The sequence below is a fragment of the Cynocephalus volans genome, chromosome 9 (assembly GCF_027409185.1).
Source record: "Cynocephalus volans isolate mCynVol1 chromosome 9, mCynVol1.pri, whole genome shotgun sequence".
Classification (NCBI taxonomy): Eukaryota; Metazoa; Chordata; class Mammalia; order Dermoptera; family Cynocephalidae; genus Cynocephalus; species Cynocephalus volans.
Genome location: NC_084468.1, coordinates 187,193 through 202,987, shown reverse-complemented (window position 1 = coordinate 202,987; position 15,795 = coordinate 187,193).

The window sequence follows — 15,795 nt, the reverse complement described above, 5'->3', positions numbered from 1 at the left end:
TTTTTAAATTGTGTTTCTCAGGATTAGTGAAGTTGAGGATTTTCTTCCTACTTCTATTGGCCATTTCATGTCTTCTTTTGAGAAATGTCTATTCAGGTTCTTTGCTCATTTTTTGAATAGAGTTATTTGGGGGTTTTTTGTTACAGGGTACATTGAGTCTTTCATATGTTTTGGGTATTAACCATTTATCAAACATAGAGTTTGCAGGTATTTACTTTTGAGTCTGTGGTTGTCTCCTCACTTTAATTGTTTCAATTTCTGTACAGAAGCACAAGTTACTCTAAATATCAGTTTGTACATGTGATTCATTTATTCTTATTCAGTGTATTCTCTAATTTCCACTGGATGTAAAAGCTGTTTTGATAATGTATCAAGGGGGGGCCGGCCTGTGGCTCACCCGGGAGAGTGCGGTGCTGATAATGTATCAAAATTTCATGTCTAACACAGGTATGATTAACCCCATCTCCTAGATAGGAAAATGAGAAGTTGAGTTTTAGGTTTGTTGCTCAAGGTCTCAGGCTGGCTAGAGAATTGGTCCACCATGTCATATTCTCCCATTCTTCCATGGAAACCATGTTCTCCTGCCTGGAAACCTCTGTGGGCCTCTCATTAACCACATCATGTCACTGACCTACCTGGTGTGGGAGTCAGTTCAGAGGAGAACTCTTTTTCTTAATTCAATGTATTTGGGTCCAGGAGGTGCACATCACTCCTTTCATTGACTTTTATTGGGTTTATGAATATTGGAGGATTTGAAACCTACCTCAAGTACACACAACTGAAGACCAGGTTGATTGACTTTCTGCACAGTACTCTGAATTTTTCACATATTCTGGTCAAAAGTGTCAGTTATATATCTTGTACCCACGACAAACTACACATAGCCTTAAGTTACATTTCTTTTTCTAAGTAAACCAGTGGGAACTATAACATGGAACTGACTGGCTTTGGATTCCACCTTGTTCACCCTCTTTTTTTTTTTTTTAATTCTGAGGGTCTGGTGGGTTCTAGACCCTCTGGGCTTCTGGTGAGATTATCTCAGGCCTTATCCTTCTGCCTTGGGGGACCAGAATGTGAGCAGTCCAGAGACCATGAGGTTTCCAGAGGGAGTCAAGCCAAGGCTTTACCCAGTTTCAGGACCCTAGAAATGTGTAATGGTTCTTCATTCTTAAAATATTCCTTGGGTCTCCCTAAGATATTTTTTAAATGTTATTGAAACCAACCCCCAAAAGAGTCATCATTATCAATATCTAGTAATATAACTAACTCCTGGTTTAATTTCATTACATGTAATAATTCACAGATGGAAGAATTGTCTGTACTCATATCGGGCACATTTCCTTCTGTGGGTGTGATACCTCTATTTGGGCCTCTTAATGTTTAGTCAGTTGGACAGCAGGGTACCAATGTGGACTGGGATGTTTGAGTGCTCTGTTATTAATACATAATAAGTCTAAAGCTGATCACTGAACTATTCATTGGACTAGTCCCCACTCACTACATCAAGGGGTCAAGTGTGTCTTGGTTGGTGAATTATGAGATTCTAGATTTTCTTCCTTTGGCAGATCTCTTGAACCACATATAGTATAGGCACTAATGCAGGAATGGTAAGAAATCTAGCTGCTGCCCTACAAATTTTTGCAAATTCCACTGTAAAGGCTATTGCTGAGCAACAGCACATTAACATCTCTAGTTATGGTAGTCTTAGATAATAGAACTGTTCTTGATTATTAGTTCAGGAAGATGTTGTCTATGTTATTGCTAACACTACATGGTGTGCCTGGGTAAACTCCTGTGGTGCAATAGAGATTCATTTGCATCAAATAAGAGAATAAGCTACAAGGATACTGTAAGCCTCAGCTAGTTCTCCAATGTCATTTGATTTATTTAACCAAATGCCTTTAAGTCTAGGTTGATGGCTTACAACCATTACACAACCTGGATGGTCATGTTGCTGGTATTTTTACTCTCCATTTCATTTTTAAACTGTGTACTCATTAGCTATTAAATCTGTATAGAAATTAAATCTGTATAGCTATTAATCTGTATAGAAATGCCACACTCACAAAATAGTGTTTGCACAGTGCTGAGATTATATCCGATACCTAAAAAATAGATAAATTAAACTTAAAGATAAAATCTAGACAACACAGGCTGAAAAAGAACTGTCTCAGCCCTCTTCATTTCTCAAATGTGATTAAAAGGCTCCTGGTGCTGACTTACAGAAGTTCATTACCCCCAACTTGAGACCAGATCTGCTGACTGGAACATGTTCATCCCAACATCATGGTACACATAAAATCTGAATTAGACCTATTTATCAGTGATGATTTCAAATAAAGCTCTTGATAAAAGGGGAAAATGTAAAAGTTGATGAAATTAATTTCTGTAAGAGACAGAAAAAATAGAGTCAGAAAATGCACAAGAGGTGGGGGCTCATGCTTGCTTGTCTGAGGTAAGAATTTTTCCAAGGACCTTCTAGAAATCTATCAGAAATCTCTTCACATCTTCCATCATATCCAGCTTTGTACAAACACACATTTCGGTAACAAAGTTGATCATGAGACATCATTTGCTATTGTAGTAAATCAGATAAGATGCTCTAAAAAGAAACTGCCTAATAATGGCATCTCAACCAAAGGACTGATGACAAATCTGACTAAGCCTCCAAAACCAATGAACTCTGTTTCCAAGCAGATTATGTGAACTTCCCCCTTAATGCCAATAAAAGTTTCTCTCACCCTTCCCTCACAGAATGCCTTCATGGCTTGTCATGGTGTGCATTCCAGATTTCAATCTAATTTTATATTTGTGAGTAAACAACATACTTGGAGATTATTTTCTGTACTGTATTTTTTCTAGGTTAACAGAAGAAAAGTACCTTAACATGTTACATGTCAATATGACAGCCCACAGCTAACCCCATCCCCAATTGTGAAAAGTTAAAAAACTTTTCCTGGAAGATCAGAAACAAGATCAAGATATCCACCCTCCCCAACTTTGTTCATCACGGTACTAAAATTTCTAGCCAGAGAAATGGGGCAAAAACAAAGCAAAGCAAAACAAAACAAAACAAAGATAAAAGACAACCAATTAGGAAATTTTGGCTATATGTTCTATTTTCCTATTAGCACACTGATACAAGGCAGGACCCCAAATGAGTGTTTCCACTATACCACTTCTAGCATTTGTATATGTAAATATTCTGGAACATATGTATGTTGCAATTCAACATATTTCACCCAAATTTAGATAGAAAAAATACATACATAATTACATTCCTTGTGGTATACTGTTCCAGTAATTGTTCCAAATGACAAACCTTCAGGTATCCACATCCTCATGTAGTCCCCTCTGACTACATGGGCTTTGCCATTGGACTTGCTTTGGTCAAAAGGACATCAGTAAATGTGATGAAAACATACATTTAAAAAGTGCCTGCTACTATGGACTACATTCTTAGAAATGTTTATATTTGGATCAAGTCTGGGGCTATCCTGTTGGAGAAAAAGGGAATAGCCAAGAGTCAGCACACACAGGACATGTAGCAAAGCCATCTTGAACCAACCAGCCTCAGTCAAGGCACAAGGTGCCTAAAATCTCATTTGTAAACCAGACCACACCAGCAAAGGAATTTCCCAACTGAGCTCGGCCCAAATTCTGATCCACAGAAACATGATTAAATTAAATGATTCTTTTTAAGCTGATGCACTTTTGTTGATTTCTTACACTGGAAAGGCTGATATATCCAAGCATATGAAAGTCAACATTTTTACCTATTTGAAGAGTGGGAGAGACACTTTCCAATTACATGCCAAATACACTTAGTAGAAATTTATAACCACAGGTAGAAATTTTGAAAACAACAAAAAAATCAAGTGAGTAAACCAATTTGGTTGAAGCTATGTACATAAAACAAAATCAATTTTTTGAAGATTAAAAGAACGTCTTTTTTTTTTACATCATAACGTAAGTCTGATAAGGGAGCACTGTACTGTGCTTTATTTACTTTTTATGGGGTTTGAGCAGAAATGTGATGTAGTCTGATTTTCCCATTTCAAATAATGTAAAATAGGATTCTTATTATTTTCCTGCACAATTTATGATTTTTAGGAGCAGAAAACTATCATTAGGGAAAAACACTTATCAACCCTTTATAGTCATATAATCTCCAGAAAGTGTTGGGATTAAAAATAGGTATGAATGTTTAAAATATGGCATTTTAAAGCAATGTTTGTAAGTTGACTTCAGTGTAAAAAAATGATCCCAAGTTGACTTCAGTGTCACAAAAATGATGGCAAAACCTAACACCTCTCTTGAGTTAATTGTGGCAAAATTGTAACACTAATCAAAAGCAGAAAGACCTCAGGATAGATGGATCACAAGCATTTCTCTAGATGCCAAATTGGGTGATAGACTAGGTTTGAGAGATCTCAAGCTCTAAAAACAATCATTGAGGGGAAAATTTAAAACTAGATGAGTGAAAATTAAAATTAAATTAAATAAAAATAGAAGTGTGTTTAGAGAGCTCTGTAGAGAGATTGTCTCAACTGTGACAGGTTATCACTGTACCCCAGTCCACAACTTCAAGACCACTCCAATAAGTAATATTTCCTAGGTCCTTGTCTATCATTATCAGTCAGACTCACCTCTCCATTCTGGAAACTGGTTCAAACCCTCCAATATCACCAAGTCATTGATAGCTTCCAGAAAATGTAGTATCACTCAACTCTTGTTCACTGTTGGCAGTAGGATCAATAATTGTTTGGGACATGGAAAGCCAGGGTCTTGCCATTTCTGGGGCTCTTTTGCCTCTGTTCTGAAGTCTTGTTGAGAGGACTCAGGCCACAGAAGTGTTCTTTCATATGAAATTTCTATTCATACCATGCCTTTTTTCAAACTTCGTAAACCTCCTTTATTCCAAAGAAAACCAGACCGTCACCTAGTACCCAAATTTCTGTCCTAGAAGTCACTGTCCTGGGACACTAGGTCCTGTATAAACTTCTGTAAACTCAAACAAGCAATGCTAGGCAGGCTGCACAGTACCAGAGGGGAACAGAAATTTCACTTGCCAAATAGACACCAAGAAACCCCACAAATACAACTGCCACATAGTAAGTCTTGGCCTAAACATACTTCACAATTATTTCTCTGCGAATCCAGGGGCATTACTCCAGTACTGCTAATATCCTCAACAACTTACAGATGGGTAAATTGAATGTTATTTAGGCTAGTAACATTGCCCACATCCTTCAGACTCAGAGCTGTAATGAGAACTCACAGTACAGACCTCCCACATGCATTCTCTCTGAAAAAAATCCTTCCCCCATTCATTCACTCAGCTTCAGGAACCAGCTTTTGTTCAACTAGGCAAAAGCACCCGGTGTCCTGGCAGGGCACCTTCTTCTGATAAAGCAATCACTGAAAGCAAACTCAAGCGACCCCTTTCTCAGTCCCAGATCTGCAGACCTCAATGCTAGTGTTGCCCACCTGGCCTGGCTGGACCCTCAGCTCACAATGGCATGTCTGATCTGGCCCAAAAAAGATCCACCAAGGTTTCTACTTCACCAAGTGGTGGGACACACAACCCACTCATTAGGGTCCCCTGAGGTCCTTGGGGGCTCCTCTTTAATTCTCACATTGACCTTCAGAGACACAGAACCCATCTCCACAGCCTACAGACCAGTGTTGGAGAGCTGCAGTGTCTGAAATGTCCTGGCAGAAGATGGCAAGAATGGGTGAAGTAGCACATAAGCAGAAGAAATATGAAAGATCTTTTTTCCTGTTCTTCCACTGGTGACATTATTGAAGGAAGAGAACACATTTCCACAGGCCTCAGCTCCAGTCCCTTACAAACCAAAGGAGGAAGTTTAGTTCATTTCCTGGGGAGTGAATCCTGCTGCCTGTACACAGGACCTGGTGGTCAGTACTGGTTTTTACTCACATGACATCATGAGAAATTCTGTTTTATTAATCCTGGTTTGACAACCTGACACACTGGGAGTTGAATGGGGGAAATTTGAATGTGGGCAAAGCAGTTGATGATATGAAATATTAGCTTATTTTTTTTAATGTTCAGTTAAAGGTATTGTGGTTGTAGAACCCACAAGTATTTTTTTACAGTCCATTCTAAAGCTAAATAAATGAATACATAGTCTCTATTTTTTCTTTTAATTTGTTACCAATCAAGTAATTAACATAATTATCTTCTAATCCACTATAAAAATGTTCCTTCTCACCTAGTAAACTAAGTTGTGTGTCTTCAATGGATTATATTATGCAGCTGAAAGCTCAGCTCTAGTGGATACTGCATGTTAGAATAAAATACCAAGACTGTAGGGAAAGTGCACTGCATAATTCTTGGTCTAATTTACACTCCAGTTTCTAAAAATTATTTGCCCAGACCCCCAAGATCCATCCTCCTGTCCATATATCCATCTATTATATCTTTAATTGTTATTATTTTTGTGTATGGGGGGGAACCTGACCTTTGTGTTTCCTTCCCTGGTTTAAGTCATGAACTAGGCAAAGACTCTAACACAAGGGTTTCTCAGAGCTCCTGCTGCTACTACTCTTCCTTCTCAAACAGGGCCTGTTTGAGTTATCCAGGTTGATGTGGATATGTGTAAAATGAAAATTAGAATAAAAAAGCATGATGCTTCAGGGTGAATAAGTACGGGGTGTGAGAGGGCTGACTCTTGCTTAACCCCGATCTCTGGTTTTCTATTTTTCTAATATAGATGTTATGTTCTGATATGTTTTAATTCCTGTGTTTCCTCTGATCCTACAATTGCCCCTCAATTACTATCCTACAAATCTAGGGAACTCAGTCTTGATCCCCCCCGAGCCATTTTGACTCAGAATTTATCATCTAAAGACTCTCTTCCTCAGACCCCTGGATCCTAGGCTCTAACATAAAGAACTATTGCTGTGATATCTGGGCTTTATTAAATACATGATGATAGGCAGGTGTGAAGTGGGGGTGAATCAGTGACTGACAGTCTATCCTCTAAGATAGGGATTGTCATTTCCTCTTTGTGGGCCTCAGTCTTCTGTCCATAAAAATGGAGCTAGTAATACATATTTGGATGGTGAGACATAATATTTATACATCATTTTTCATCTACAGTTCCCCTCTCATGCTACTCTTTTACCTTCTCCTGCCTTTTTTATCTGCTCCTTTTTATCTCCAGGACAGGAAGTCCCCTGACCCAACTTAGCTGATTGTAGGTGATAAGACCTCCATTTCAGGAGGGGCTCTGCCCCATGCCAGAGAGGAAGGAATGCTGCACAGAGAGGTCAAGAAGCACCTGAACAAACAGGTCTTGTTGGGTTTTCCCACCCAGTCTGTTAGTGTTAGATCACACCCTTTTGGTCCAATCACATTTCTACATGGTTGTCCATGCTTCAATCATGCCGACATAATGAAGCTTCTATAACCACCCAAGAGCACAGGGTTAGAAGATCTTCCAGATAGTTAAACACTTGGAGGTTCCTGGAAGGTGGCAACCTGTGGAGGTCATGGAACCTCCATGTTTCATCCCCCATATCTCCTCACATGCACCTGTTTGTCTGTGTCCTTTGTGATATTCTTTATAATAAAATAGTTAGTGTATGAGTTTCCCTGAGTTCTATGAGCCATTCAAACAAACTAATTGAATCCAAGGTGGAGGTTGTGAAACCCTAATTTATAGATGTTTGGTCAGAAGCTTCAGAGGCCTGGATTTGCAAGTGGCACCCAAAATAAGGGGATGTCTTGGTGCCTGAGCCTTCATCCTGTGGGATCTAACATTATCTCCAGGTAGATCATGTCAGAATTGAGTTGAATTACAGAACACTGGTGTCTGCTGCACAATTATTGGCTTCCTTGCTAGTGGGGAGAAACCCAACACATTTGGTTACAGATGTTTGTCTTCTGTGTGTCATATTTTTTCCTATCAGATGGGCACCTCAGCCTGAGCTGATGTCTAATAATATAAAGGCCAAGTAAGCAATCCCTTTTCTCCCTCTGTGAAGGTAACGTTCTCAGAGCCAAGGAGAGGAGGCTCAGAGATGATGATATCTAGGTGTTAACGCTCTAGTCATGTATTGAATTGCTCACATTTACACATTTTCCTTCAAGTTATTACTAAGTATTTTAATTTTGATGCTATTGTAACTAGAATTGTGTTGTTAATTTTATTTTTCTGTTGTTCATTTATTGTGTAAAGAAATATACAATTTTTGCATATTGTTCTTGTATCCTGTTACTTTTCTAAACTCATTTATTAATTCTAAGAGTTTTCAGTGATTTCCTTAGGATTTTCTAAATATGAGATCATGTCATCTGTGAATAAAAACAAACTTTTTTTCTTTCCAAACAAGATATCTTTTATAAATTTCTGCATTTCTATTCTTTTTTTTTCTTTTTTAGCAACTGTTAACTGGGTTCTGGCTAGCACCTTCATTACAGTAATGAATAGATGTGGTGTAAAGGGATACATTTATCTTATTTCTAAATTTATAAAGTAAATGTATTTAATTTTAAAATAAATGTATTTATAAAATAAATTACATAACAATGTGCCTTTATACCAAGGTATCAGAAAGACCAGAGACCAATTTGCACTCACCTTAGATGGCTCCAAAATCCTTTAAGCTGCCTATACCAACATGCCAACTTTCTCATTTATGTACATTTCACTAATGTTAAATTTTACTTATTTTTACTTCTTTGCTTTAATTAATGAATACTCATAAAGCTCCTAAAATATAGTGTAAAAGAAACAGATGAACACCTAAATAAACAACTTGCCAGAGATGGATTTTTTTTTTTTTTTTTTTTGCTCTTGGAAACAGGTAGAGGAGTCAGGAATCATAGCTGGAAGAGAAGGTGAACGGAAGCACTCATGAGAGAAATGAACCTAGGGCTTGGCTCTAGATTCTACTGGGCAAAGCTCTCTACAAAACAACTAGGAAACAAAATAAAACAATACAAGCCTCCCTGTGGGGTAGTAGTCCCTGACACAAGAATGGGCAGGAAAGAACTCCCTGAAGGAGCACCCACACTGAACATGCCGATCCTTTTTTGCCTCTTCATTGATAGATTAAACTAACAATTTACCCTTAGGTTAATGAGAACATTCATTCGCTAGCGATTTAGTAACAGTTAATGTTACAGAAAAAGCAATTTAAACTTTTAAGGATGGTTGTTTAAAATAAATGACAGTACACCAAAAAAGAAACATTACACGCTCACTAAAAGTGATATTATAGAAAGATACTTGAGAGGTATTAACTACTTTCCCAGTAATAAAGACACACCAGACAGAAGTCCATAACAGTGTTTCCACTGGAACACCTCTTCCGTTTATAGACCTAAACTTCATGGAAAGTATGCATCTTGCAACTTCACAGTTTTGGCCCATGATGGTGTAGGGTGCAATGTACTTAAGTGTATATTTGTCATAGTATACTTTCCACAAGTGATTCCCAGTGATGTGCCTCCCTCTATTTATGCCTTCACATATTTCCCTCCAACAACGACACTGGGCTTTGCCATTTCACTTAGTTTGTCCAATGGGACTTCAGTAAATGAGATGCAAATATAGTTTTGAAGAATATTTGCCCAACAGAGTTTGTCTTCTTGAATACTGTCATGTTGTGAAGAAGCCTAGGGCTTGCCTGTTGGATAACCAGGTCCCAGCCAAGAGCCAGCACAGTCAAGGCACCAGACCCCTATAGCCCCATTTGTGATTGCAGGTGACACCAGCACATGTACTGCCCAGCTGAGCCCATCCCAAATACTGAATCATAGAATTATAAATGACTGTTTTTTAAACCAGTAAGTTTTTGTCCAATTGCTATACATCAAATTCTAATACCTCCAATCCCCTCAAATTTAGTATGTTTAGCATATTGGTGGGAAGAGAAGAAAGAATCAGATTACGTGACAAATACAATCAACAGAACTCTACAATCACACAAGTTGTTATAAGCACAATAAATGTCAGCCAGATGGACCTCAGCACGGTTGCTGGTAATAAGAGATGCCACGTGAACCATAAAAATAAATTCTCTTGAGATCATAAGACTATGTTTAAATTTGTACATCATTCGGCTGTTATTTATATGTGGGCATGGTTTTCATCATATTTTAAGAAACTCATTAGAAGTAACTGTGTGATTCAAACTAATTTTCCCTTTTTAAATAATGGAATATAGGCTTCAATTAATTTTCTCTAGAACTTATGATTATTAAGATTAGATTAGTGACATGAAGGACAAAATAGTTATAATGCCTCACGGGCTTACAAAGTCCACAGAAAGCATTAGGAAAAAAAAGGATAGGTATGTTCAAAGCAGTTTCCTGAAACGTTTGTTCTAAATTGAATGCAGGTTATGAAATTGATCTCAAAACTCAATGAGTTTTGACTTTATTGCGGCAAATTAGTTAACACTAGCCAAAAACTCAGCATGCCTCGTATGTACAAATTATGTGACCCTGAGCAACTTACTCATCTCCTCACATCCAATTTCTTTTTTACATGGCATAAAGATGCTGGCAAACCATCCCCAAACTACCAGGAAGAATGATCAGAATAGAGGAAGTATCAGCATATTTTGTATGTGGACACAAATTGTGGTGACGGACTAGGCTTGAGAGAGCTCCAATCTGGAAATAATGAGGGTAGAATGAAGTAATGGGGGTGTGTTAGAGAACAATGTAGACAGATCCTCTCAATTATAACAGGTTATCCTCTGCTACAAAGCACACCCCAAAGACCCCTCCAATAAGTAATGACTTCCTAGGCTCTTGCCTATCCCTCACCCAACTCACATCTCCCTACTGAAAGTTGGTCTGAACTTATCAATATCACCCAGTCACTGATAGCTTCTGAAGAAGGCAGTATCACCCAAATCTTGTTCACTCTGGGACTTAGGCTCAATAATTGCTTGGGGCATACAAAGATAAGACTTTCCTTCTGTGACTTTTCTGTCTCTGTTCTGAAGGGCTAGTGAGGGTGTTCATGTGAGAGAAGTGTCCTTTTGGGTACAATTCCTACTTATGGAGCCCCCTTATTCACAGTACATGAGAACTACTTTGCTCTCTCCCAAAATGGAGCCATTCTCCGGTACACCATTGTAAGGGACTCACTGTCCCTGGAAACTAATTCTTGTATAAACTTCTCTGAACTCAAACAATGAGTGCTAGGCAGGCTCTACAGTGCAGGAGTGGACAGAAACTTCACTTGTTGAACAGACACAAAGAAACCACACAAATAAAATTGCTGCATAGTAACACTTAGTCTGGACACACCTCACAATTATTCCTACGGGGTTTTGGTGGCATTTCACTAGTATTAATATAATCAAGACACAGATGGATAAGTAGTAACAGGATCCTTCATGGCAGAGCTGGAACTTGAATTTACTGCACATCTCACATGTTGTCTGTAAACCTCAACCCAGCTCACTCCCACTTGAGAGCCATCTTGAACTTGACCCCTGATAAAGTATAAGAAAAAGGAACAATGATCTCAAATCAATAACCTAAGCTTGCACAATAAGACACTGAAAGTAGTAGAGCAAACAGAATCTAAAGTAAGCATAAGAAATAAAAAAAGTTACAAGACAATATTATGAAATAGAAAATAAAAAACAATAAAGAATAACAATAAAATTATCAGCAGATTAACAAAAGATCAAAAAATTGAGAAATCTTTAGCTAGTCCAAGGCCAAAAAAAAAAGGAGAGAGAAGACTCAAACAGCTAAAATAAAGGACAGGTCATTACTACCAACCTTAGAAAACAAAGACAATGTTAGAGAAGAGTAATATGAAGAGTTCTATGCTGATATGTTAGTTAATTTAGATAAAATGAAGAAATTCCTAGAAAGATAGAACTCCTGAGACTCTTCGTAGTAAAAATAACAATAAAGTCAACAAAGTAATTTAGTAATCTGAGTAGACCTATTACAAGTGCTTTAATAATAAAATACTATACACCGCGAAGTTTTTATGTTCAGAAACTTGTTAAATTCTACCAAACATTTGGAGATTTAATATAAAGTCCACATGAACTGTCCAAAAATTAGAAGCACAGTAGAGACATGTTTCTGTTCATTACATGAGGCAGTTTTACTACCATAAGGAAGCATCCTGAGAAATCACAAAGAAAAAAAAATCAGACCAATTTATCTTGTAAGTCTAGGTTGAAAATCCTTCAAAAACAAAACTACCACACAGAATGCAGCGACATATAAACATAATTACCCCCATGGCCAACTTCAATTCCCAGGAATGTCAGCTTTGGGCAGCGGAAGCCACACCTGTTCTTCTTGACGCACCCTGACCTCTGACACTGTTATCCTTGACAGCGCACCTGTGTCCCCTTTCCCACGTTCACGGCTCGCACAGGCCCATCAGCTCCAGCTGCTGAGACCCGCCGATGTGGCTCCACCAAGTGCTGGAAACCCCGTCCTGACCCCCATGGTTCACCCGTCACATGGGTGTTCCTCTTTCATCCAGGCATTAACCATCAGGGGCAACGAATCCAAACCCCAAATCTGAGGAGCAGCGCCCGGAGAGCCCCAGGCGGGAAAGTGCCTGGCAAAGATGGCGGGAGTGGGTGGAGCAGCACATGCGCAGAAGCAACGCAGAGCAGCCCTTCCGATAGTCCTGTGCTGATGACGTCACTGGAGAGCGAGACTACATTTCCCAGGAGACTCTTCGTCTTCCCTTAGGAACCAAAGAAACACAGGAGACCAGGACCTTGCTGAATAAGGACTGGCCTCTATCCACGGGACAATGCTGTGAAATTCTGTTTCTTTATTAAATCGTAGTTTGTCAACCTGGGACATTGTGGGAATAATGCGGAGATTCAAATTTGGGTCAACTAGTCAATTATCATCATAAATAACTTTTTTTTTCTGTTTTGATATAGGTATTCCCGTCATAGGACTCATCTATATTTTACAACTGTATTTTAAACTATGGAAAAATCTTGTCTCTGTTTAACTTTGAATTTGTAAACAAACAAGAAATTAATATAACTCTTTCAGCCTATTAAAAGATGTTTTTTCTAATCCAATAAACTATTTCGTGAGTCTTCAGTGGATTATGTTACAAAATTGGAAAAACTGCTTTTGTGTACATAGTGAAATAAAGCAGCAGAGTTATAGGATAGGTGTGTTGGAGTGAGCTGGACTGAAGCCATGCTGGGACCTAAAACCTCATAGCCTTTAGGGATTAAAAAAAAAAAAGACATGCTAATTACTTGACATAGTCACTGCACACTATATAAATGTACACAAATACCACATTTTACTTCATAAGTATGTAGAATTATCATGGGTCAGTTAAGAAAAAATAAGTTAAAAGGGAAAATTCAGAGACAGAAGTAGATTACAGGTTACCAGAAACTGAAGGGGAAGTAATAATGGCGAGTTATTGATAAGAGGGTAGAGATTATGCTTAGGACGTCGAAAAAAGCTTTGATTAGATAGAAGTGGTGTTTACACAGCATTGTTAATGTTTTTAATTTTATGCAATTGTATGTTTAAAAATGCTTAAAATGGCAGCTTTTGTTATATATATTTTACAATAATAAATAGTATTGATAATAAAAACGCCAAACACTTATTGGCATGAAGTCAGGCATCCTTTAAATACAGGATGATTAGCAGGGGTTGGTGGGGGCAAGCAGTGACTATACTCCATCCTCGAAAATATAGATTCTCATTCGTTTTATTAGTGGGCCTCAGTCTTCCATCTGTAAAAATGGGACAGTAATACACATTTGGATGTGTAGAACTCATTCTGACCCCATTTTCATAATATAAAGTGCTTGAATGAAATCTCTTTTCTCTCTATTAAGGTATTAGGGTACAGTCCTCGGAGCCCAAGACAGGAGGCTCTGGAACGATACCTAAGTCTTTCCACACTGGCCATGTGTTGTAGGTTTCATTGTTCAAGTTTACTCTTCTTTTGTTTGACTTACTCATGTTTTGCTTTTGATATTATTATATGCAGAATTGTTTTCTCAATTTTATTTTGGGACTGTTTATTTCTTAAGAACAGAAATTTGATTAATTTCTGTGCAGTGATCTTCTATCCTATTACTTTCCTGAAGTTGTTTATTAGTTTTAATAGCTTTTAGTAAATTCCTTACAATTTCCTAGATACAAGATCATGTCATCTGTGAATAAAGATGATTGTACTTCCTTTCCAGTGTATATGCGTTCTTTTTATTTCTGTTGCCAAATGTCCTGGATAGCACATCTAGTAGAGCATCAAGTAGATGTGGTGAGAATGGATATGTTGATCTTGTTCCTTATCTCAGAAAGTCTACTGGCTTTCGCTATGAAGAATAATGTTAGCTGTGGGGTTTTTGTTTGTTCATTTGTTTTTTTGTATTTCAATGCCCTTTATCTGTTGTCGATGTTTCCTTCTATTCCTATGTTAAATGTTTTCATTATAAAATGATGTTAAATTATGTCAAATTCATTTTCTGTATCTATTGAGATGGTCGAGTGATTTTGTTTGTTATTGTACTGATGTGTATATTATGTTAAATGGTTTTTAGCTGTTAACCAACCTTCTATTTCTGAGAATTTAACTTGGTCACGGGGAATAATTATTTTATATGTTGCTGAATTCTGTTGTATTGTTTTTCCAGGATTTTTTGTCTATACTTACAAAGTCAACTGGTCTGAAATTTGTTCTCTTTGTAACGTCTCAGTATGTGTTTGGTATTGTAGTAAAATTGCATCATGTAATGAATATAGAAGTGTCTCTACTGGGTTTCTATTTTTTGGACAGTTCAAGCAGACTTTATGTTAAATCTTCTCCAAATGTTTGGTAGAATTAAATAGTGAAGTTTCTGAACAAAAACTTTTCATTGTGTATAGTAGTTTTTTTATTATTAAAACACTTGTAATAGGTCTACTCAGATTATTATTTTCTTGAGGAATTTTGAGTAGTTTCTGACTACAGAAATTTCTCCATTTTATCTATATTATCTAACATATTAACATACAATCCTGCATGTTAGTCTTCTCTAATATTTTCTTTATTTTTGTAAGTTTGGTAGTAATGACGTTTAATTTTTGATTTTAGTTATTTGAGTCTTCTCTCTCTCTCTTCTTCACTTTTTTCTCTATTGCCTTGGGCTAGCTAAAGATTTGTCAAATTTTTTGATCTTTTATTAATCTGCTTTTAGTGTTATTGTTAGTCTTTCTTTATTTATTTTTTTAAGATGACTGGTAAGGGGATCTTAACCCTTGACTTGGTGGTGTCAGCACCACGCTCTCCCAAGTGAGCTAACCGGCCATCCCTGTATAGGGATCTGAACCCGTGGCCTTGGTGTTATCAGCACTGCACTCTCCCGAGTGAGCCACGGGCCAGCCCTTCATTATTGTTTTTTATTTCCTATTCCATTGCTTTTTTTTGTGTGTAATTTTATTTATTTATTTATTTTCTTATGCTTACTTTAGGTTCTGTTTACCTTAATATTTTCAGCATATTTTGTGGGAACCTTAGGTTATTATTTTGAAATCATTGTTCCTTTTTAATATACATATTCACATATATAAATTTATATCTAATCACAGTGTTAGCAGCCTTCCAAACATTTTACTCTTTTTTAGTGATAAATAGACACTTCCATCATTATAAAATGTTCCTCATGTTCTCTAATGAATTTTTATGTTTTAAAATCTATTTTGTTTTGTTTCCCAACAGATCTGATCAGTATTTATAGGTACCAGTTGTTGCTGGCTACATCTGCTTGATACAAATAGAGGAATTAAGGTGT